The sequence below is a fragment of the Aulonocara sp. 'chitande type north' Nkhata Bay genome, linkage group LG20, assembly GCF_057382095.1.
Source record: "Aulonocara sp. 'chitande type north' Nkhata Bay isolate Kocher_YH1m ecotype deep benthic linkage group LG20, A_spYH_male_GT1.1, whole genome shotgun sequence".
Taxonomy (NCBI): Eukaryota; Metazoa; Chordata; class Actinopteri; order Cichliformes; family Cichlidae; genus Aulonocara; species Aulonocara sp. 'chitande type north' Nkhata Bay.
The window spans coordinates 22,884,458-22,907,771 of NC_141363.1; the positions used below are offsets into that span (position 1 = coordinate 22,884,458).

Sequence of the window (23,314 nt, forward strand, 5' to 3'; positions counted from 1 at the left end):
TTAATTGTTATAGTAGCAAAGCTGCAGACAATTATGAGCTGATTCTGCAGCTCTGCTCTTTACAGCGAGTCATCCCTTTGTTCAGCTGTCCAGCTACAACTGTACAGCTCTGCCTCACTCTTGGCGGTGTTTTATGGAGAAACGTCTATAAAAAGCCACATGCAGCAAACAACTGACAGACAGAGACGAGCTGCTGAATATAATGGAGACTTTAGTATTCTGCAAAAAACAAAACAGAAATGTAAGTTTCCTTGAAGCATAAAAATTAGCATAAAAGAGCATTAAGTATGAAAGTGTGTGCACGAAAAAGAAAAATTGCAATCCAAACAAACAGCCAACAAAAAGGCTCGATATGGAGCCTCGTATGAACAATAAACTGTGTGAAATAAAAGTTAATGATCCTCCAGGCTGGATTATTTGTCTTTAAAGTCGCCTCCGTTCAGGAGTTTATATCACAAAACAAAGAAAATTCCTCACATTGTCGACAGTAATCCTTAAAGCGTGACTTTACAAGCTGCTGAGTCTTAAAATAGAACAAATCTACAACATCTGTCTCTGACTTCAGCTCAGCTTAAGGACGAACATCTTCAAAGAAAAACGCGAAAACATGAATAAGACATGAACTCTCCAAAAAATTAACTTCATGTACGCTTCCTGTTGTTAAAATCTGAAACAAACGGACTCTTAAGATCAGATTTTATTGCTGTAAGAGGGAGTGAAGGCTGGATTTATCAGCAGCGAGGACACTGATCCTCAAAAAGAGACAATGACAACACAAACACACGGAGGGGTCATAATCCCTGGTTTTTGTCTTCAAGGTCACCGAATGCCTCAGCTGGCTCTGCGCTGTCGGTCGTCCTTCATTCTTTTTAAAACGCCTGACAGCGACAGACCGAAGCTGCTTTAGTGCTTCAGCGTTTGTGACCTGATGACTGTGTTTGATTAACAGGGGGCGGAGCCACAGGCTGTGTTCATTAAAGGACAGGTTCAGTTTTTAAAGTCAGTCTTAAATTGACTGCGAAGGGTTGGAGGTGGGAGGTTTTTCCTCGGCCTGTTCACACACATGTAGATATTAACCTCAGCTGAAGATGCCAAAATACTTATGACACTCACACTTATGATTCACTTAGAGGGCAAGTATTGGTGAGCAGCTGTCAGAGAATCTCCCTTTTCCCAGTTTGGATTAAACTGGTGAAGCATCCAGTCTCAAAGAGAAGTTCTCAGTGCACTTTAGCCCAAGTCCTCTTTAAATGTGCTGATGTCAGATCTCGGGTGTGTGCAGGTTAATAAGCGAGAAGCGGCTGTATTGACGAGGACAGATGAGCAGGAGCAGCTCGGTCTATAGATCATCAATCAATAGCTGCGGTGATTGATTAGCTGTACACTCCACGTAGCTCATTAACTCATTATAGGCTCCGGCAGGCAAACAGGAAGTGATTCATTGCTTGACCTCACAGTTGGCCTTGAAGGCAGATGGCTGATGAAGAGCCAATAAAGGAGTAATCCACCCAAAACACGAGACTGTGGGCACACGGCCAGGAGATGCAGGAGACACTTTGACAGGGTGAACACGCCTGTTTCCATGGTTTCCTAGCTCGAATGATGACAGAAACCTTTAGGGACTTTAGACCCTCAGGGGCCCGCAGCCGCTGTCTGCTTTGCCCCGATGACAGCTCTGACATCTCAGACTGCGGACGGGGAAATGTCTGTGATTACACATGAAAATAATGCCGAAACCATTGATTTATCAGGGAGCCGATCAATAATTCATCTGCGGTGCTGACAATTGTTATTGATTAACACCTGAACCCCGGGGGTCAGATAAACCTGCTGGATGTGAGAGTTTGTCAACATGTTGACCAAGAGAAAAAAAGCCTTCTGCCTCAAGTTGAATGAAACTTCATTTCACTAACAGAGACGGATACTCATAGACTGTATATGAAAGATGGATGCAGCCACTGTGACGTCACCAACTGCTTTCTGAAAGCCTCAAATCCTTTTTTTATGAAAGAAAGCTGCCTGCTTGTTTATCCCTCTCTCTGACCCTAGTATGACCATAGTTTTCAAAAATGAACTTTGTGTTTTATCTAGTATTATGTGACACTTGCGCCCATAAAGTCAATTTTACTGAGGCCAAAGAGCGCGGGAGCCCAGGAGCAGTTTCCCTTCTATACAACTGGAAGTCTTCTTTCAACCAGAGGAGTCGCCCCCTGCTGGTCATAAAATAATACAAGTTTAAGGAACTGAGTTCAATTTTCAGACTGTTTAACACCTGTTTATATGTTTCTTCTAGTGCGATCGTTCCATCCGTCGGGCTGCACGGTGTCAACGCGTCAGGGCAGTTAGCTTGTTAACGCGTTAGTGCCGTCCAATCCCACTCATGGAGCGATCCACGCTAACTTGATAACTGAGATTTGGGGCGTTAATGCAGTAATGGCATTAACGTCATTTTAAAGAGATTAACGCTGACAGCACTAGTTTCTACTGTTTTATCACCTGTTTTACTCCACACAGGGCCAAAACTTTAAAAAATTAGCATCATGTTGTATTCAATAAGACTTTAAAGTAAAGGCTGAGTCCATAAACTCAGAATTGTGTTTGCAGAGCTTATAAATCAGGTGAGTCATTTTCCCATAGACTTCCATACAAGCTGATCTGATTTGAAGCCAGAGAGGTCACCCCCGGCCGTTAGAAGAAAAGTTGGGATTAATGCACTTCACATCTGTGCTGATGTACATCTTTGTGTTCCTCCAGAACGTCCTCCTGATGAAGAAGGTTCCTCTTCCTCACAGCTCAGTTTCTACATCACAGCAGCAGGTTGCCTCAACAGGTTGGTGCGGCTCTAATCTCTGTCTTCTGATAAGTCTGGATGTCCTCACCGGTGACCTCACAGGCAGCTGCCACATGGCTCCTGATGATGTCATCATTCTTGAACATCACTGAGACTAAACGCTTGCCCCGTAGAGTTGCCTTTGTGTGATATTCTGCTGCTTATTGTGTCTGTATTGCATTTCACACCTGAAGCCTTGAACCTTTCTCAACTGACGGAGCTGCACGTGAGAACGAGTTGGACGTTAAACAGTCTCTAACCTGCCAGCTCCCTGCTACAAAGTCCATGTGATGCTTGATTGTGCCCATGTGAGAGTACCGCAGCTAATTGTTCAGTTAATTCACAGCGAGTGAGTGGGCGTCGTGTGTGCTGCCTCTGCGCCCTCGCCTAAACCAAACGGATTAGAAACGAGAACGAGTCGGAAGCGGACTATTTCCTGCTGCGCGCTGCACATTAGAAACGACAACTGTGGAATAAGTCCTGACCTGATTGTTCCGACGCCGAAGTTCACGTGTGAAAACGGCTTATTACAGTCGCTGGGAGTTCAGTGATAGATGGAGGATGCAGTGATCTAATTAGTTGGTACAGAGAATCTGCAGATTCAGGATCAGTGACCCAAAGATCATCAGAGAGAGTTACTGCAACAGAAGAGCCATTGTTACCAGGGCGCCTCTCTCTCTGTGTTCCTGTGTCTCTCTCCCTCTCGTAGGGTAGTCAATCGCGTGATTAATCAAACTTTTGCGTGATCAGGTTTCAGCTGCCTTGCTGTTGAAATGAGTTTCTGCAGATTACAGACAGGAAAATTCAGACAGATGACTTTAATAAAAGAAACATTTCTACGGCCATAAATTCACCCAAAATTAAATTCCACATTCAGCTGTGTCATAAGAACATATTTTTCATTTCCGTCTCCTGTCTCTCATACAGCTATATCTGTATCCATATCTATAAACACAGATGTATTTCCCGTCATGTGTTAGTTTGCGTTAACCTAATTTATTTCACTGATTGTTAAACGAAACGACCCCGAAGATAAATAAAGCTGAATTAGATTTTTTGATTTTTATCTGGGACACGTCGCCTCGCTGCATCGCACACACACATTTCCCCCCAATTACTGCGTGTCACCTTTCACCTCCTCCTCCCCTCCCCCCTCATTCATTACTCCGCCTGGTTGGTTCGTCTCTGTACAAGCTGCTTTTCACGCTCTCTAAACCTGCCCCCTTCTCTCACCCCCACCTCCCCCTTCATCACGTACCTCTCCCCTCCTCCCGCTCCTCCTCGACCCATCCTCCGCCCCCTTTAAAGCCTCTTCACTCGTCCTTCATCTTTTGTTTCTACTGCAAAGCCTTACCTGGGAAAAAACACACGCACCCCGAAATATCATATCTTATCTCATGCCGAAGTCTCGAGGAGGGCTGCGCTGTGAAGTTTGACATAGCCAGCCTTCTTTTGTGTTGGCTGCCTATACAAAACCTAAAACTCCAATCAGAGATAATGGGTATCACATCAGCGGTTATCAACTTTCTTTGTTACCCCAGGCTTTCTTCCTCAGGCTCACATAAAAGAGGGCTTTTGATGCATCAATTGACTCTTTGCACAGCAAATATCTACACTGGTGCAGAGAAAAGACGAGATAGCAGGATGCTGGCAGAAAATAGTTACCTCTGTAACTTCATATATGAATATATTTTTTCTATTATTCATTGGATTCAGTGATGCCGATCATGTCTAACGAGAAACTGCATGAAGGCCCTTTGAGTGCCTGCAGACTGATTCCCAGCAGTTAACAAAGCTCTAAAATTGTAGAAATATTTTCTAAAACTAGAAATATTTAAACATGCTCACAAGAAGTGCATTTAGCTGCTTTTAGCTGTAATAACAGCTGCAAATCAACACTAAACATGACATATATTTATGCTCTTTTTATTTTTTTCCCCCATTCTGACCTGCATGCATGCAAACTCCTGAGGGAATCCTGAGGGAAAAAACAGGCTGCAGCCTCCTCGTGACTATGAAAAATCAGTGGTGACTGCACTGACGTTTTCGCAATTAGTTGTGGCGACCGCCTGGTTTATAAACAGGAGTGTGCAACATGCCCAAGACCTGGGCGAGCACTTGCACTAACACGTTGATTCTGCAGATTGGTTGGTGGGAGGCAACCTGACTCCAAACAATCAGACAGATTGATGAAAACTTGCAAATAAATGCAGACAGATTGCGAACATATTTGCAATCTATCTAGGCAAGGAAATCCCAAAAAGTTGATTCTGTTCATCTGGATGAACCGTTTTCAGTGGCAGAAACATACCTACGGGCCAGTGGACACTTTCAATGATGAAGATGTGCACTTTCTGGATGGGCGCGGAGTCAAGGAGGCCATTTACGTGAAAAGGGAAAGACCATCTCTGAATCAAGGAGGGAGCCTAAGAGGACCTCTTTCACCATCTTACAATGCTGTGATTGCAGCCATTCCCCAACACACTGTGAATGGTACTCATGGCCATTGATCAATGGTCATGGCAATTTGCATATTAGTGATCAAAAACCTGACCTCACAGTCCATTGTTCCCTCAGTGGTGCTAGTTTCAGTTATTGTGAAAATGTACTGTTTAAAAGATTGGGGAAACCTGCAGTCAGCTGAGACTGAAGACGTCACTTGGACGAGTGACGAAACGTTTCTCTGTCCAGATGAACAGAATCAACTTTTTGGGATTTCCTTGCCTGGATGATTGAGCATCTACATGGAACCACAGTAGGCCAGGTGTAAAGATCCCTTTATGAAATATTGAAAACTCTGACTTTAGTCTCACTGTACTTCAAGAATCTATTCACTTTTCTTCATGTCTACATCAGATGTTTTAGGATGCACGAGCAAGCAGCAGAAAGTAGCAAAGTTTTGAATTTCAAGTTAGCAAGTTTCAAGTTTGTTTTGTTCCCATGGGTGTTATCTCCACTGTGATTGGCTCAATTTATTTTTTATTTGTCCAGTTTATTAGCAAGATTGCTCAAGAAGTTGTGTGTGGGTGGATGGTATCCAGAGCTCGGCCCAACATCATGAACTTTTAGAGTTGTTTCAGACCGGGATCCAGAAGCAGGAATCTTGAAGGAAAAATTTAATATTTTTTTATCCCTCCTTTCATCCTTTGAGATGAAATATCTACTACTAACCCAAATATGATTCTGAATCGAGGGTGTAGAGAAACTTTCCAGCCTTGGTGGAGGTATGTGGTCTGTTGTTGTTTGTTGAACAGCTGCTGAAACTAATGGAAAAGCTGAGAACATGAGTGTGTGGCTCAGTGAGGACACAGTCCTGCAGTGGATTATTTAGAAAAAGAGAGCAGGCTATAATTGGTCGCATGTTTTATTTCCTTTGTGTGACTGGCAGTAAATTGTCGAGTGGACGGATTTTAAATGGCCTTTAAATAACGAGTGTTTGTTTGAGACGTTAATGCAGAAATATAAAATCACATCATGGACGCTGCTGCACCAGCTGGCCACACACACGGCCGTTCTCCTATCTTTGCGAGGACCCTCAGGCACACACTGCACTCCTGGGACACTCGGGCCCGGATTATACTGGGTTGCGGATGCACACACGGACAGCTGCAGGCACAACGGACGGGTGGTTGCTCTTATTATATGCACTTTCTGGTCTGCTTGGAGAACGCGTTACTTATATGCAGAGTTGGGTGGCGGCAATGCAGACAAGTCTACACAACAACAGCGACAATGTGAAGTTTGCAGACAACCGCACAAAAGCCCGATGACTTAATTTAGCCCACGAGTGCGGAAAGTGTGACGCTTTTGTAACCCTGAGCGTAAACCTGCTTCTGCTCCACGGATCTGAACCCTGAGCGGCCCTTTGAGGCCCGTCCCAGAGTGAGGCCTGAACAAAATGTCCCCACAAAGATAGATAGTAGCTAATCCTGGGGTACGGCTGTGTGTGTTTCTCTTTGTGTGTTTGATTGATGTGATCGGTGTGTGTGTGTTCAGTAGTGCGTGTGACCCTAAGTATGCGTGTGTGATTAATATTACATGAGGGCTCCTGATGAGAGGTGGACAAACACTCCCAGCTGAGCTCTAACACACACACACACACACACACACACACACACACACACACACATGAATGAATGCATGAGTATATCGTCTCTCACACACACACACACACACACACACACACACACACACACACACACACACACACACTGAGTAACTTGAGGTCACACACATGTTTTACCAGCAGAGTGTGTGTCACAGATAAGATGACGGCGATAACAGACACACACACACTCGCGCACGCACCAAGTCTTCACGCTGTCTTCACATCACATTAAACAGTCGGTGGTTACCATGACGACCTTGGGATTCTCACCTGCTGTGACCTGTCAGCTGTGAACCAATCAGGCGACAGAAAACAGAAACTTTCACTCACCTTAGCAGAGACGTTTAGTGTCGAGCCCGAGCCAATCTGATAACGTGAGTCTGCTCGTTGCTCTGCTGCTGGATTTCATTTCTGTGTGGGACAAAAAGCCTGACAAAGGAAGAGCAAAGAAGAGCAAACAACATCAAAAAGACATGAATAAGACCGACCTCGGTCCGGAGCAGGGAAATGACGAGCACCTGCTGCAATTTGAAGACTGTGAGAACATGTAGGAGACTAAGCAGCTGGTTCCCATCATGCACTGTGGCTTGCAGTGGGATTGCTGGGCCGCCCACAGCAGCAGCTGATGGAGGAGAATCAAAGAGACGCGTCGGCTGTGGGACATCCTCAGAGAGACGTCCTCAGAGGGACTCTGCTTTCTCTGTGAGACGCTTCATTTCGCTGCAGAGGAGGTTTTACTGAAGAAGGCGGCGTTCCCCAAGCACGCGAAATCTGAGCCCCGAGCCTGTTAATTATGACTCAAATATCTCATAACATCTATAACACGGACAGATAACGTCCGGATGCCTGCTTTGACAGGAAGTGGCTCCAGCGTTGTCAGATTTTGGCAGCTGTATCCTGTAATCCTGCAGGTAAATTGGTTTTGATTTGTTTCCAGTTGTGAAAAGGCAGTTTTCAGACTGTCAGCGAAACATGAGGCCAACATCCTCAATCAGAGAACTGCAGGTTATATGTAAGCAGAACAGGAAGTTTATCTTATACCTACCACACTCTACAAGACTTTGAAAAGACTTGCTATGGTCTGGGAAATTGTCATGTCTAAAGATAATGTGTCGGTTTTTAGTCAGAGAGAAGGCCAAGTCGGAAAAATGTACATTAATATTAGAGAAATCTGAATTTATCAGTCATTCAAGAAAAGAAAAAGACTTTTTTATGCTCACTCTACACCTAACCATCAAAATGAGCTTCCACAAAACTGTCAGGATTTTAATGCCACGATGGAAATTTGTCTGAGACACTAAAAGTGCTTGAAAAGTTTGGTGCGAGGCAGGCATTAGTGTTAGAAATGAGAACGTATACCTCACATTGAGGCGCGCACACAGCATGTTTAGATTCTGTGTTACTTCCACTTCCTGAGGATGTCATTGTGTCTGATCTCTATCCAAAATAAACCACGAGAAACCCACAGAAAGTTCTGACTCTGCCTGAGAACCTTTTAGTATTTAAGTTTTCTTCAGCATCAAAGTGAACAGAGATAGATGTCTGAAGATTCACGATGCACTTCAGATAGCAGCTGCTCGGCTTTCATGCGAGAAAAAGTCGCTTCTGTTCAATTAAAGCAGTTCATGAGAAAACATGAACTAAAAAAAACAGACCAGGAGAAGCTCATCAATAATCAGTCAAATATCTGGAACACTTATTTATATAAAGTGTGTGATTCCACTGGGTTTGGTTGAGATTAGTCCGAATTGATTTAGCAGCAGATTCTCCCCAGTCCTGCTCTGTTTGCATTTTCACTTCATTTAAACTAACACAAAGTTTTGACTAAACAAGTATAATGTAATAATTTCCCACTGCATGTACTGGTGGCTGTTTGTTCCGGTTCCAACAGCAGGAACTGCCTTTGAAGAGCCTCTTTTACTGCGATTTTCGGGGCAGAACAAACGGCCTACTCTGGGGTAGGTACTTCTCTGGGCACAGAAAACTGCAGGGTGGAGGTCGACTTGGAGAAAACGATGACAAGAAGCACCAAATGTATTAGCGGTAGCATTCGTCTCCTCTTCCACTTGACTATCGACAACATAAAACTCATCATTTAGGTGGATGCAACAAACAGCAATGATGCAACTGCATCACAAAGCTGTTGCAAAATCATTTCATCATCAGTTCGATCTGATGGATCCTACTGCACAGCAGTGGAAGCATAAAGTCTAAAAGGGTCGGTTAGAGAGCAGCAGACCTCCAGGCTGAAAAGGAAACCAACACGGAAGTGGAAAAAAGAAGCTGCAGTTCCTCCAATGACCACTTGAGGCTGTTTCTAAAACCAATTAAACCCCCATAGACCCCCGTGTTAACGCTTCCGTAAAGGAGTTGTCATGTGTGCTACTGTGGGGTCTTTACCTTACAGTATAAAGCGCTTTGAGGCCAACTGTTGTGTTGATTTGCTGCTATTTAACAGTCCAACTTTCCTGCAGTGCAAAGGCACCCTCACAAAGATGGATCAGTGCCTTTCTACTCAACGTGAGCACTCAAAGTGCTTCCTACTACACGTCTCATTCTCCCAATCGCACAACTCCATGCCTGAACACTTTTTCATCCATGCACACACCCCAATAGATGCACTGGGGACATCTCAGGGTTTGGTATCTTACCCGAGGATACTTCAACATGTGGACCGGGGTAGCCGGAGTAGCTTAACCACACGAGCCACAGCCGTCTCGATAACCGCGTGCAAATAAAACTTAAACCACTTTAAAAATACTCAGAACTCTCGTTTGTGTGAGAAACGTTGAGCTTTGCTGGTCGGTTTCCTTTCAGGTGTAGCAATTATTTTTCATTCTCATAAACTCACATGCTTGTTGAATATGTCGAAGCGCCTGGTCTGATCGTGTAATAATAAGAGAAGTTTGCAGGTGGTGCTGCAGTATGTTGGGGTTGGACTCCTTCAGCCCACAGCAGCTCACACAGTTGCAGGGGTGTGGCGACACTCTGATTTACTACCTCTCGCCCTCTCTTTCTCTAACTTCACGCTTCAACCTACCTATTAAATATTAATATAAGACCACGCCCCCTCAGACACCACCTAGAAGTGTGGCCGATAAGCCCCGCCCCTTTTATTCCCAGTGGGTCTCTCTCTCTCTCTCTCTTCCCCGCTCTCTTTGAATGTCTCGCTCTCTCTCTCCCTGCTTCCTGTGAACGTCTCTCGCTCTCTCTCTCTCAGAACAATGTGTCGTTCACAATAATGGGATTACAGCCATCTAGCCGGCTGCTCTCCCTCCCTCCCTCTCTCTCTCTCCTGTCATCCCCTCTCTCTCTCCATCTGTCTGTTGGTAGTCCTGCGTCCTCCCTCTCTCCCCCTCTCTCTCGCCCGGTGTTCAGGCTCTTTCAGTTCTTGTCGCCTCTTTAATTTTAATTTTCTGGAGGAATGAAAGAAAAACGGACTGTTTCCTGAAAGAAGTAAGTGCCCGTTTCTCTCCCCCTCTCTCACTCCGTCCTCGCTGTGCGCTCCTCTCGCTCGTAGAGGAGGCTTTGATTGACAGCTGACTCTCCTTAATTGCGCCGTTATTTAATTAGTGGAGCAGGAATCAGATCAGTGGCACAGAGCCGTGGACTCTGACCGTCGCTTTCTCTCGCTGTGCGCAGAAGTTTCCCGCAGCTGTGTTTCTTTTGCTCTGAAATGTGTCGCTGACTGTTGAATTCTGTTTTCACGCTGGTTTTATTCCGTGGTAGTGCAGTCACGGCTTCAGTAAAGTGTTCAGAGTGATGAACTTCAGACATGTCAAACAAGAAAGAAAAGAAGCTACAAACGTGAAGCATCTCCCTGTAAACATCTTTTTGTGTCTTCCTCCTGCTGCTGGCAGTTTATTCAGCGCTGTGCGCATAAAGGTGCAGCCGCTGTGTCAAGCTCTGTGACAAAGCTGCCGCTGTTTGAGGGCTTTATTCAATTAAGATGTGGAAGAATTTCCCACGAAAACCCTCCCCTCCACTTAAAAATGTGCCAACCCGAGGATGCACGAGTCCATGTAATGCTGAAATCTGTGTGCTTCTTTGCAGCAGAGACTCATGGTCATGGTCTGTGTCTGAAGTCTCATTTGGGACAAAAATGTTTGACGTGAAACAGATAAAAACTCACCGACAGTGAAATAAAATAGAAACAGTAGATCCTGCAGTTTGAAATGAAAAGTGTCCCCCGTGTGCAGTGATCGGTAACTTAACCCTTCATTATTGTGTCTGAGTTGTGTTGTTTCCTTTGAAAGCTGCTTGACAATGTACACTGTAGAAGAAGTGCGGCGGGTCTCCATCTATCCATCCATTCACCCATCTGTTAGCTCTGCCTGCTTTATCCTTTGGAGAGAGGCAGGGGGGCTGCAGCCTTTTGCAGCTGACATTAAGCGAGAGGTGGGGTTCACCCTGGACAGGTCACCGGTCGATCACAGGGCAAAAATGCAGCATTGCTGCAAAAGTACAACACTGTGCAGTAAAACCCTGGAAATCTTTATTCAGAACAAAATATTTTACAGTAAATTACAAGTAAAACATCAAATTCAGGATGAAGCAGCATTTCAAAGCAAGCAGAACCATCCCAGTCAAAAATGGACCCGCCCCAACCTGTTAGTACAAGTGTCACAGGATTTAAACGCAGTCAGTTTTACCTGAAACTGGACGTCTATGAACAGTCAGCTCAGTCTGATTCACACAGCGTCAAACACTGCTGTTGTTTCAAAGCCCCTGCCACTTCTCAAAGCAGTTTAGATTGAGTGAAACAGGCCCGTCACTCACAGCTCATCACATGTGGACACTTCTAAAGCATCACGTTAAACGCTCTTGGTGGCTGTCATCGTTTAACCTACATGACAAATGCTGCGAAGGGTTATATTTTAGCCCAAGCATTGAAAGCTGCAGCAACTTTTAAGTTTTAGTTCTGACGGCTGCGTTTGGGCTGCCGGTCATAACATATATATTTTTTAAATAGTGAGGGCAGAAAAACCAAAAAGCAACCAACACCCGTGGCATCTTGCGAGCATCGTCCCTCTCAGTGAGGAGTGTCCAAATGTAAGCCAGCGGTGCTTTCCAAAGCCTCAGAAAGTTTGTGTCTGATTCTCAGCAGTGAGTAAAAGTGAAACACATTTGTGGGTAAAAACAAGATCAAAACAAAAACATGCAAGCTATCCACTCCTGACAGGCAGACTTATGTCACACTCGCCCCTCTATGTGTGAACACCGCACAGTACAGGACGCACGGGGACGTGAACACTGCTCCAAACCTGCTGAACAACAGCAAAGCTTCTCGTACCTTCTTATGAAGCGCTTTAATTAAACTGAACCAGCTCGTGACGTGGACCTGCAGGGCCCCGAGAGAGACACACAGAGCCGGACAATAAAGCCTCGAGTTAATAACTGAATAAAACTGTCTGTTTCTCAAAGGATCCTTTAACATCTTTACAAATGAAGGTCAGTTAACCAGCTTTATGGGCTCATTAGACAATAACAGCCCCGCCCTGTGTGGCAAAAACAGCAGAAGCAATGAATCAAAGAATAATTAACCATATTTGTCTGATCGGTCTTGTCACGTTCTTTGCTTGGGTGTGATTTTTGAGGCGAAAGGTTGCAGAGTTTGGCAGAATAATTAATTAAAGCTAATTAAGTTTTGATGATGTCGCCTGATTTGGGTGTTTAAAAAACTCATTTTTATCTTTTTATCTCATGAATAAAGTTTAATGAATTCTGATCAGTGAATGTACAATCCTTCTTTTCATGTGTGTGTGTGTTATGCTGTGTGAAACCCTCCTGTGTTTATATATTTCATTATTATTGATGCGTCAGTAATAAAGTAGCTGGAGGGGCAGATTTTAATAGCTCTACAGTGAAATCACATTTAAACTGCAGTTTAGTTTAATAAATCTTTATATTTTATTATCTCATTGTAGTTATTGTTTGTAAACTATTAGGTTGCACAGCAATAACTGAGAGCAGTGTGATGGGATAAATATTAAACGCGCTCTTTGAATGAAGTGCAGCGTTTTAATGCCCTTAATGAGTTTTCATGGTGGCTGAATGCGTCACAGCTGGAGATTCAGACTGGAAGCAGCAACAATTAATTGATTAAATGGGAAAATAATCTGCAGATTGTTTGCAGATGTTGAAGCGAACTCGCCGGAGTTCGGTTTTCTCTGCCGTCTGCAACACGCATGCACGACTGTCTGCAGCGTTTGCCTCGTCTGTCAGGACATTTCAGTGAGTCACTGAGGAAACTTTGAGCTCCGCCAGGAAACACAGTCGAGTGCTCTGAAGGTGTGATGCTGCCGTTGCAGAAAAATTTCCTGCAGCATCAGAAATGTGTCATATCTGAAGTATTTGGGCTTCCTGTGTTAACAGAGTGACATTTCTCGGTATGTAACATGCTCTGTGGTTTGATCATCTCACTCCAATGTTCTAAGCACCTGTCACGAACCTGACCGCTTTGTGTCCACGTAAACACGCCTGAAGTATCCAACCATTTCCAAGAATATAAAGTCTCACTAGTGAATCAGGTCATAGAGGAGGAAACATCCCAAGTTTCAGGAGACTTGGGTTCAAATCTGGTTTGGGACAGTTTTTTTTAAAGCTCGGTCTTCATCCGTGTCCTCTTGATCAGGTTAGGAAAACATCAGGCAGCCCTTTAAAAGGTTAAAAGCTGTTTGAAAGCTTTATTTCTGAGAATATGTCACGGGGCTAGGTTTGGATTAGAGTGGTGGTGTTTAAACTGGGAAGTGAAGACGCTGCAAGTTGTGTGCAAACAATTAGGTTAATAACACGAAGTGAAGATAAAGTGAATTTGATGTTTTTGGTGAGAGGGGGTCATAGCTCCTGCAAAAATAAAGGTAACGTGTATTTATATAAAGCTCTACTTGGATTTTTGTATGACTGATTAAGTGGAAAAACAAACAAAGCATGAGGTGTGATACAAGGACTATTTTCAGCACGCCAGAGGAAACCACAGGGTTAGCGATTAATTCTGTCCCATCTAAAGGTGGTGAAACTGAAGCACTTGTTACATGCACTCACATTGCTGCACAAACAACATGCAGAGCTGCCGTTTCTCAGTAAATCATCCAGGTTTGCAAAGAGAATTTAACTTGAGCCATTTTCACACATTAACCTTGTGGAGATCCCTCTTCTCACACGTAGCACGCAGTGGGACGCAGCCCACCTCTAATGCATGTTCATAGTATAAAAATGCTGGGAGCTGCTGGGATGGAGTGTGCAGGTCGTGTTGCACTCATTTACCTGTGTTATTCTCACACTGGTGCATTCAGGTGTGATGGGGAATGTGTGCTAGAGAATTGGCAGGTTGAGGACAATTTAACTTCTGCACTGACAGACTGTATGTGGTTCAGGTGATGGAGCAGCCTGGATGGAGGCAGACACCAGCCTTTAATAGGGAGTGCACTGGAATTAGTTCCACTGTTTGCACATCTGTGGCTTTGAACAACGCACGGTCTTTGTGCCAGCGAGCTGGCAGGTTACGTTTATGTTCTTTGTCCAGAGTAGTTTCGAGCTGAAGCACATGTTTGAACGACTGAATGCTGAGTTTGGATTTCTCTGCTCTCGACATACAGTTTAACGGATGTCGTCTCTGTAAATAACAAATTTGTTGGCTGCTGTCAGGTGACACAGCCAGCTGTTGCTTGGACGAGGGCACGTTCTAGGATGAATCTTTGACTAGCGGTGGCATGACAACCGAAAGGTCGTGTTAGTTATGCACGTATGAAAATATTATAAATATTTGTTCTTTTTGTACACTTTAGACTTAGTTTACAGACTCTCATTACCTCCGTGCACCTGTTCTATGAGTTTAATTATCTTGCCACAGATAGTATAGTAATATAATCTGAATTTGACTGACAGCTTTATTGCTTTTTTTTTATAGCTGCAATAATGCCAAAACCATGATAATCATGAAGGGAAATCCTGATTCTGTTAGTGTCATTTTAAGCCAACAGAAACAGCCTGTTTCTGCCATGTTTTCTGATTCCCTTTTGCACTGTTTCAGCTGCGATTGGAGTCATTTTAATGACCTCGACCGCGTGGGTTCTTCGGTGGTTCTGTGGTGAATTTTCTCCACCTGCTGCTCGCCCGACCGGCCATCAGCCGCAGTGCATGGAAACGAGCATTCAGTCAGAATTTTCTTTTGAACGTTTTCTAGAAGTTCAGCTGATCTTTGGTGGAAGGCTAACCATCTGATGTGTCGCCTGAATGTGTCGGCGTGCGTCTCTGTGGGCGACCGCATCCAGTTTACATGTTAATGACTTGAATCGGTTCTCTGTAAGGGGACAGATCAACCAATCAGATCGGTGCTGTGGTCCACATGATGCTGCAGTACGGGCCTTTTGTTCTGTGGTTACCTGTTTGTGCCGAAGTCTGGCACCTGACATCTTTGCATTCCTGCTCTGAGACTCTGAGAGATGCAGATGTGTGCAGCACAGACGGTGACGGAGACACTTTACTGTTTCATCGCTGACAGTCTCTGATCATTTTCTTCTGTTATGAATGAACCAAAGAGAAAAACAGCCCGAAGCAGCTGGATTCTGGCCGATGGTCGGCGCATTCGCCTGTGCTCTGGCAGCAAAGACCCAGTTTTTGATGAAACTCAGTGTTTGAAGCACATCTACCGATTACTTAAAGCAGAACTTTGAGTCTGTGGCTGCTGATACAAATTTCATTTTAAAGTGTTTGAGTCTCATTGAAAACAATTCAGTCTTTTCTCATGAACTTCTCTAACCTGAGTTCTGCTCACAAATGAAGCCAGTGCTTAAAAAGAGCTGCAGTTCCTCCAATGACCACTTGAGGCTGGCTCCAAAACTAAGTCCCTCCCCATAGACTCTAATGTTAAACTGCACAGCAGAAATAAACATTTACAGCCTGATACAAAAATGGTTTTAGGCTTTTAGGCTTTGGATGCAACTGTTTTATAACCCAGAGAGTTTAGATTGCATTAATGCCTAAAGTTTCATAATTACAGACTGAACTCAACCAATCCACTGTGTTTGTAATATGAAGGCCTTTTGGAGCATTTTTAATTCAATTATCTGAAGAATATTCCATTGAGTGCGGTGAATTATGAATATCATTAAAAAGTCTGTGCAAAAGTTCTGCACGTTCAGGACTAATTAACTGTGTGATGACCTCACACAGACAATGGAAGCACCTCAGTTATGAAGTGCATTAGCCAAAAAACAACACAAGCATAATCACCACCTGAATTTCCACCGATCTGCTATCTGCTCTGCTTTGTGTGAGGAAGTAAAATGTTTTAAATTCCTGTTCCAGATATCTGCTGGTGGGGAAACTTCTGTGAAAGCAGACCTACCACTTATTCTGCACAGGGAGAAACCAAATTACATAAAAGCCACCTGAGGGAGAACTCTAGCGTAGCTAACTAAAGCTACTCAGATAAAGGTGATCTAAACTAGTTTGTAAAAAAAAAAGATCAGTCTTTGCAGTGCAGAGTGTGTTTTACTCTCGGCTTTCGTTGCTCGCACACGAACAAAGGACTTGTTGGTGACTTTTGTGGCGATGCTTTTTTTAGGTTGAGATGCAGGAGATGTATGGCATTGTTGCTGTGTGAATGCTGGGTAACGCCCGCTCTTTTCCCCCGTGGACTCCGGTGAAGTTAAAGTCTGTGGTGGCGGCTGACTGATGAATGATTGCATGCCTTTACAGTGGTCAGGATGAAAGGAGAAGGGAGTGAGGCAACAGAGGAGCACCGGTAAAATGAGTTAACACAACATTCCTCTCTTTCCGTGCTCCTTATTCAATAGTTAACTTCAACAAAAATGCTAAAAAAGTAATCTAAATACCTGAGGGATGATTGCGATTGTAGCTGAAAGCTCAGCAAGATGCAGTGAAATGTAGTTCAACTACGGGTTTAATTACATTTCTCTGACTACTCCCCAACAGTACAGCTACCACAGTCGGGGGTTATATAAGAGCAACTGAAACGATGATATATTAAAAATAAAGCTGCCATTGGAGCAGACAGAAGAGGGGGAACAGTGTGACATAAAAAAGCAATAAAAATGGATCTAATGAGCAGTTCAGACAAGACTAGGTCTAATGTAATGGTTATGGAGATGTTAAAGGAGAGAATGTGACTATAAAAATCATAAAAGCGGCGAACTTGCAGCCATTAATGTGTTTTATCTTCATTTTATTTTCATATTCCTTCTTTTATATATATATATATATTGCACGAGTGACTTCAACACTGGAGTCACTCATGCATTCAGAAATTCAATTAGGTTGTTAGAGGAAATCTGTGCTCCACGAGGCTCGTTGGCTTCAGTCGTCCTCCGGTGCGGGAGGAGATGATGGAGGTCCAGTTGTCTCCTCTCGTCCTGATCTTCTTGTTTCTGTGGGGAATCAAACAGATTGCTAAATAAAGGAATCTCCTCCCTTTGCTTTTTCCCCCATGTTTATTAGAGTTCAGATCTCCCCCCCCCCCCCTCCTCTTTCTCCTCCTCCTCTCTGTTATTACAGTATTTTTGTCATTTACTGCCCCCCTCTGCCTCCCACACCCCTTCAAAGCCTTGTTTTAATCTTGTAAAAAATTCTTCTCTCATAAACACATAATGAAGCTGGTTCACGCCTGTTAGCTACAGAGGGAGGGGCGGCAGGCAGCAGAGACAGCAGCTGTAAAACACAGTCAGGGTTTCGGTTTTAATATAACTGCACCTCCTCCTCTTTCTCCTCTACACGTCTCCACCCTGATGCAGGAAAATGTAGCCCTCATTTTTTCTCCCCTGTTTGCGCCTCGGTAGTTTGAATCTGCTGATGCGTCACTTTCATGCTCGCACTGGATTATCGGTGTCAGCGGCGACGCTCTGAGGTCGACTTCCTGTTTCATTCCCGTTTTAACCATTTCTCCGTCCAGCTGTTGTCTTCTTCTGCTCGTCTTTGTGTTTGTTGTCATGACAACTGAATCTGGACCAACGTGCGATTTAATAGAGGGTCTCAGTGCCGCAGCTGAGGAGTTATTATTACCGGCAGCAGTTATGGGGGCTGAATAGATGACTTGTTGAGATGATGCCCCGGGTCCAGGTGAGGCTCTGGGGTGAATTCAGGTCCAGGGTTCAGAATAAGACACTTTCACCAGATTTAAACATGACTTTGTTTCCCTCTTCTTTGTCAACCCCAAACACTAAATCACTGTATCTCAGAAAGACCCCCGATCCTCAGCTGGGCTCGTATTGTGAGAGGGGTAGGACTACCTTAAACAATTATCATTTAATCCATTGATACTGGACATATTTGTTTTCAGCATTCTGGTCTAAAGGCAAACACCTGGTCCTCAGCTGGGATTGGGTCCAGGAGGGAGTCTAATAGCCTGGGGGGCAGAATTAGATCTGATGGAGGGGCTGGTCCCGGTGGACCCCAACCAGCAGAGCGGTGGACAGTCCAACAAAACAGCCTCGGGGGCTGAGAAACAGAAGAGCCCAAAACTGCAGTTCCTCTAACGGCCACTTGAGACTTCAAACTGATTAGATCCCCACAGACTCCTGTGTTAAATGGGCAAATTTACAGCAGAGAACACATGTTTACGGTCTGGCACAAAAATGGTTCAGGCCTCTTTGGCTAAGCTTGCCTTTCAAAGGAACTGAGGGAGATTGTTTTATTAAAATTTTTATTAAGGCTTAAAGAAAGGGGAGTGGCCACTTTGAGTGACAGGAAGCTGTAGCTGACTTTACCTTAGCGCCATTGGTTCACTGAATGTTTGCGCTGAACGGGGGGAAGATGGCGACTGTTGGAGCATTTCCAGTACAACTATCTGACAAATAATATGGTTTGATGTGTGGTTAATTGTACTAATAATTCAAAAACGAAGAAAAGGTTAAAATTTTGGTGTCTGTGTGATGTGTCCATACATCCATAAACATGAATCAACTGGGAGACTGGAGCTAGAGTTTCATTATGGACTCATTTTAAGAATCATTTTCATTTTTTGTTAAATTTAGGTACAAAAACAACTTTAACCTTTAATGCTAAGCATTATTAAGATCATGATTGTGGTTGAAATGCCCCCTTTTACAATGTTAAATACATGTTAATAGATTTCCTTTTTTAGGTTTCCAGGGTGCTGAGTACCTTCTTTTGGCTTTAGGGGTCACCACAGAGGATCATCTGCCTCACCTTATCCCAAACCTGTCACACCAACCTCTGCATGTCCTTGTTCGCTACGTCCATGAACAATCTCTGTAGTTCTCTTTTCCTCCTGCCTGGCAGCTCCATCTTCAGCACTCTTTGTCCCATATATCCTCTATCCCTCCTCTGCACATGTCCAAACCATCTCTTACCTCTCTACCACCTCATTTAGAAGTGGTGATACCAGTGCACATTATACATTTTACAAGTACTCACATGGCTGCTAGGGGTTGCTTCTAACACCCAAATGCTAATATTAGGGCTTAAAACAGGACTTCACTCTCTAGAGAGTGACACTGTGTAGAGTTTAAAGGATGGTCTTATGTTGTGGAGGATTACGATTGCATAAAAAGGCACTCCTCGGAGAACGATTATTTGTTTACATCATTTGTGCTCATCGTTTCTGTTCTGAAGGCTGCATCCTGTCAGGGGTGCTGACAGGGACTGGAAGTGTTACTCTGGCTCACTGAGGTGTGTTAACAGCCTCTCAGTGTAGCTGTGATGGACCCGCGAGCCGAGGAGGTGTAGGTAAATCCTGTCATGTGATCTCCTGCTGATCAGAACCACTTACATAGTCTGCTAATTGGAGAGGAGGCTGGAGAGATAATATATTCACACACATACCCACGCACACAGACACGGATGCAGAAACACACACAGAAACACACATACTTGCACTTAGAGTGATGGAATTAGCATCAATATCATTAACGCCCATCACCTCCCTGCACTTGTTCACACATTTACCCTCAAACACACACACACACATCTGTGTGTGTGTTATAGTTTGAGTATCAAAGTCTTGTAGTTATTAATATTTAATGTTTGCAGTGATCAGTATTCAGTTTGTGGAGGAGAACAGGCTGCTGCTGCTGTGGCTGCAGAGGACTGCACTCAAATACAGTAGAAACAATTACAGTAGAGTACAATAGAGTACAGTACAGTGCAGCAGAACACAGTGTGAGATGAAAACTGTGAAATGAACAAATTTAAAGATTTTATGCTGTGGTGGAAAACCAAGTAGAGACCCCCAAACATCAGTGCAGAAAGGGAGCAGTAGAAACTATGTGATGTGTGTTTGAGGCCGAGTGGATTTATTCTGTCGGTCCAGAAGAAGAAACTCCTCTGCTGATCTTTCTGAGCTTTGGGCGGAGCAATCCCTTTTACTTTTGTCCTGCTGTCAGTGCAGCAGCGACCTTTCACCTTCAGTTAACATTTTGCTGCATGGCCACTTTTTTGAAATATTTATGTTCAGCAGGAAAAAATGCAAGTATCTGATTACAAAAATCTATTGACAGCACAAGCACAGTTGTTGCTTTTACTCAGCACAGATGACTTCTGAGGCCTCAACGTTTGGCGCTCACTGTGAAACCCAATAAGTTGACAGAAAATTTAAGAGGGCAACTGAGGTCCAGTGCTACACCTTTGAATAACTGTTATGTCCCCACAGTTAGGGTTAGGTTGGAGTAGTAGGAGCCTAACCTTGACCTTTAACCCTACAACTAAACCAGTTTATCCACCAAGTTATTTGTAACCTGGTGGATGTGATGAATAAAGAAATATATATATATTTTAGAACAGAAGTCTGTGGATTTGTTTTATCTTTCAGTTACTCTGAGTTAGTTTAGGTTCATCCGCAATGCACAAACACAACCAGAAAAAGCTGTTGACACGATACAGATTTCAGTGGCTCATAGTCAAGCAGAGTTAAGACTGCTTCCAGAGACAGTGGCCAACTGCAGCCACAAGATGGCAAAAATTTAAAGGTATAATGCAAACAAGCCAGAAGCTTTAAGACTGTGTTAGATGCAAGTAGAGAAATTGCTTTACTTTGGTTTTAATTGATGTCTGTTTTTCGAACTTGGTAGTGCTAAATTAGAAACTAGTAATCCTCGCCTTGCTTGCCCTGAAGGAACACAACTGTTAGGTTTTAACCCTAAAATAAAGAGTTCTTGATGTGTTGCTTAGAACTATTTGCTTTATTCCCTGCAATATGGGAGAACAATAAAAAAACTCATATATTGACAACAAAGCCGTAGGGTTGGGGGTCATCACAGACCATGACTTAGATCTCATTTTTGCCTTATTAGTTCTTAAAATATTTATGGTGAGTGATGTTTCACTTTTGACGAGCGGCAATAAAATAGCTTTACTTCAAAAGCTTCCCTTCTACAATAAGAAGGCCATCCCTCAGTACACTTCTATCAGTGCTGACACGGTGATGAAACCAGCAACCTAATGTATTCATGGTGTCAGAGTTTTCAGAGTGTTTCTACCATGAAGATAAAACAAACAACCTGTATGACAGCATGCAGTATTTTAGCTAACGTCTGTAATTTGCTCCTGCAGACCTGCAGCTTTGCCTACATGCTCAGTCTGGATCTTACAGCAGTAATGGACAAGCACAGAGAAAAACAGATCCACACAATAGAAATAAGCAGTAAAGTCATTATATTGACTCAGTAGGTGTCTGAGTCAATCTACTAAATATTTAAATGTAATCAAACATAAACAGTTTAACTTGCACAGAAAGAAAGAAAACTGTAACAGGTATATCAAAATCTTTAAATTACTAGAATTTTAAAATAAATGTATGTTCAGGCCACTTAGTATCTTACTGCTTTATTTACTTTGAGCATTTCCATTCACAGTGTGCTCACATACTGTGGCGGGAGTGCACTGAATGACAAAAAAGTACCCGTGTACCTAAAAGCCTGAATCAAATATTTGGTGTCAATATTTGCCTTTTAAACACCTCGTGTTCAGTGCTGGCCTTCACTGACACCTATCTAAAAGCTTCTGGTTTGAAAGCACAATGAAAAGCAGTCATAACCTGCAACCCAGTCTGCACAGGTTCTTACGGGTTCCAAAAGCACTCAGAACAGAGATATTTACAGACTGCTGGACTGTTGCTTTTATGAATAAGATGTGATGTGCAGCAGAAATGTGAATTCCAAACTTGAGCTGCAGTTGTTCACAGAAACGCTACGACTCCTTTAATTCCTTCGAGTTTCAGATATTTTTAGATGGTTGTTGTTTCCCTGCAGGAGAACTGCTGTTAATCTGCTGTTATTCACATATTATTCTGATCTGGTGTCTGGGATTAAGCTGAGGAGAATCTCTAATTCTTCTTATTCTGATCTGATCCTGCTGTCAAGCGTTCGGCTCTGAGTGTGTTTACATGTGTTGTCAGTGCAAACAGGATTTAATCCAGATTAAAGACACAGAGGCAGGAATAGCTGCTCAGCAGCCTCGTCATCATCAAAAAAGACCCAGTGTGAGCTGATGATTATGTGAAAGCACACAGTTACAGTTTAAAGCCCGATGGACCATTCTTCTGTCTGTGAAAAAAAAAAAGAGGAATTAGCTCCATTCAGATCGGATCAGAACACAATGGCCCAGAATCAAAGTGAGTCCCACTGCTGCTGAAAACAGTTCAGACGGAGACAAAGACATCTGCTGCACAAAAACTAAAGTCTGAGCTACAGTTCGGTCCTGTGTCCACATCAAGCTAACGCGATTAGCCGTGAGAAATTATCGACACACTTCTATCAAAACAGTTCTGCATGAATAGCTTGCTTGTATAGGCCACCCTGGTAGTTAGCATTGTTTTCCTCGACACAAGGATTTTCCCTCAGGTTTTTGGATTATCACAAAAAATAAGGTCTGCTTGGCATAAAGGTTTATGACACTTAAGAGACTTTATTTAGAAAGATGATCTACAGAAATTAGTCTGTTTTTGTGGATTCTGAGTGTAAATGCATTCGGCAAAATAAAACTCTAATGACAAAAATAAACTACACCACTGTCGCATGACTGTAAGGTCATTATCACTAAGCTCCTTTGTTCCGCTTACTGATGTTCAGTGTCTGTGGCAACTTATCATCTTATCATCGTTTTATCTTATTATCTTATTTAGCCACTTGTTAGCAAATAACAAGCAAAGCTTTTACAGGGAAAATGTTGCTACCTTCCTGGGTTGTAGCACAGCGTTAGTTTAGCTGTAATGACGGGAGATCAGCGGCTCCGTGGCCGTCGATGTGACCTGATAGCTCAGCTGATATCCTTCTACACATCCAATTGAAAAATCTAAGACTGGCTATTGAAGCTGCTTCAGCCTTCCCACACTTCTGCAAGCCGCTCTGCAACCCACATTTATGTCAGGTCCCCCCTTTTCAGGCTTTTCAGACCCATTC

At 43.5% G+C, this 23,314-nt stretch overlaps 1 protein-coding gene across 2 annotated transcripts in view; it reads left to right on the forward strand.

The window, feature by feature from the left end:
- plxnb3 (plexin B3) overlaps positions 1–23,314 on the forward strand; it is a 96,208-nt gene that overhangs the window by 29,144 nt on the left and 43,750 nt on the right. The window contains exon 3 of one of the 2 annotated variants that reach the window (XM_086278846.1): positions 2,755–2,830. The gene's annotated coding sequence lies outside the window, so the exon portion shown is untranslated. Of the gene's footprint in view, positions 1–2,754; positions 2,831–10,206; positions 10,395–23,314 lie in introns of those variants that run through there. The other variant, XM_086278847.1, reaches the window with a different exon arrangement.